This window comes from Lolium rigidum, chromosome 3 (assembly GCF_022539505.1).
Source record: "Lolium rigidum isolate FL_2022 chromosome 3, APGP_CSIRO_Lrig_0.1, whole genome shotgun sequence".
Taxonomy (NCBI): Eukaryota; Viridiplantae; Streptophyta; class Magnoliopsida; order Poales; family Poaceae; genus Lolium; species Lolium rigidum.
Genome location: NC_061510.1, coordinates 197961142 through 197963499, shown reverse-complemented (window position 1 = coordinate 197963499; position 2358 = coordinate 197961142).

The following is a 2358-nucleotide window of genomic DNA, read 5'->3' as shown; positions in this document are numbered from 1 at the left end:
GTAGTAACACAGCAGTAGTAACGCAGTAAAACAGTAAACAAGCAGCGATAGCAGTATTTAGGAACAAGGCCTAGGGATTACACTTTCACTAGTGGACACTCTCAACATTGATCACATAACAGAATAGATAAATGCATACTCTACACTCTTTTGTTGGATGATGAACACATTGCGTAGGATTACACGAACCCTCAATGCCGGAGTTAACAAGCTCCACAATTCAATGTTCATATTTAAATAACCTTAGAGTGCAAGAAAGATCAACACGACTAAACCAAGTACTAACACAGCATGCACACTTGTCACCTTCACGCTATGTAGGAGGAATAGATCACATCAATACTATCATAGCAATAGTTAACTTCACAATCTACAAGAGATCATGATCATAGCATACGCCAAGTACTAACACGGATGCACACACTATCACCATTACACCGTGCAGGAGGAATAAAACTACTTTAATAACATTGCTAGAGTAGCACATAGATAAATTGTGATACAAAACACATTGCAATCATGAAGAGATATAAATAAGCACTTCACTACGCCATTCATAACAGTGAGTAAGTATTCTGTGAAATATAGCCTAAGAGACCCACACGGTGCACACACTGGTCACCTTTACACACGTGGGACAAGGAGTCTCCGGAGATCACATAAGTAAAACTCACTTGACTAGCACAATGACATCTAGATTACAAGCATCATCATATGAATCTCAATCATGTAAGGCAGCTCATGAGATTATTGTATTGAAGCACATAGGAGAGAGATGAACCACATAGCTACCGGTACAGCCCCGAGCCTCGATGGAGAACTACTCCCTCCTCATGGGAGCAAGCAGCGGTGATGAAGATGGCGGTGGAGATGGCAGCGGTGTCGATGGAGAAGCCTTCCGGGGGCACTTCCCCGCTCCGGCAGGGTGCCGGAACAGAGACTCCTGTCCCCCGGATCTTGGCTTCGCGATGGCGGCGGCTCTGGAAGGTTTCTGTGGGTTTCGTCCTTCGTAATAGGGTTTTCGCGACGGAGGCTTTAAATAGGCGGAAGGGCAGCCTCGGAGGGGGCCCGGGGCCACCACACCATAGGGCGGCGCGGCCCCCCCTCTGGCCGCGCCAGGGTGTGGTGTGGGGCCCCCAGGGCTTCCCTCTGGCGGCTCTCGGGTGTTCCGGATGGTTCCGGGAAAAATAGGAACCTGGGTCTTGATTTCGTCCGATTCCGAGAATATTTCCTTACTAGGATTTCTGAAACCAAAAACAGCAGAAAACAGGAACTGGCACTTCGGCATCTTGTTAATAGGTTAGTTCCAGAAAACGCATAAATATGACATAAAGTATGTATAAAACATGTGGATATCATCAATAATGTGGCATGGAACATAAGAAATTATCGATACGTCGGAGACGTATCACCTACCATCTACCACGGGGTTTCAGCCGGTTAACGCCGTTAACTGCCAGTTAACGGCGTCTGCCACGTGTCAGTTTGCATGACGTCAGCAGTCAACGGGCTCCCGGAAACACTTGGGAAACGGTCCGATTTTCCGTGGCGGAAGGGCGCCCAAGCGCGACGGACCGAAAAAATCGTCGTAGGACTTTGCCTGACGCATTTTCCACAACAGAACCCATATCGTCGGGTTAGGCCCATAGGCGACGAAAAATACCCCTTAGCGGACGATTTTGAGACGTTGTCTATCAGAACTTTTCTTGTAGTGCATTGCTCACTCCCGCGAAGAAGCAGAAGGCCTCCAAGCTGAACTGAAAACTGAACTGGCCGGAATTCGCGCCCTGAACAAGCAGCTGGTGTCAGGTCAAGACGAGGATGATGAGGCCGAAATCGCCGAGGTGGATCGTGTTCGTGTTACCGCTCTCCATGCTCTTGATGCATTCCTTCAGTAGAGCTTCTCCATGCGACTTGATAACTGCTCATTCGAGCTTGTACCTCTGCTTGTAACAGTTTGTACCTCTTGAGTCGATGGCTGCGCATCGGCTTTTTATTCTAGAGTCGATGTCGGTGCATCGGCTGTGCTTAAAAAAATTAACTTATTTTTTACGGCCGATTTATCTATGCATCGGCCCCCATATTTCAATGCCCATCATTCCACATACTTTGGGAGATATTTCTCGAGATGCTGGCCATTGACAACCACTGGGCACATACGTAATTTCGTACCTTATCCGTTTAAGTGCCCCCCGAGCCGATTTTTTCAAGTAATTGAGGATATCGGCTCTTTAGTCATCCTACTACGGCTACGTGGCATGCTTGAGATAAGATTTTTTCTTTTCATTTTTTGGGGCCGATCGCGGGGATCGGCCTTGCCACGTACGTCTAGTGCCTTGGATCTTGCTACTCTGTCAG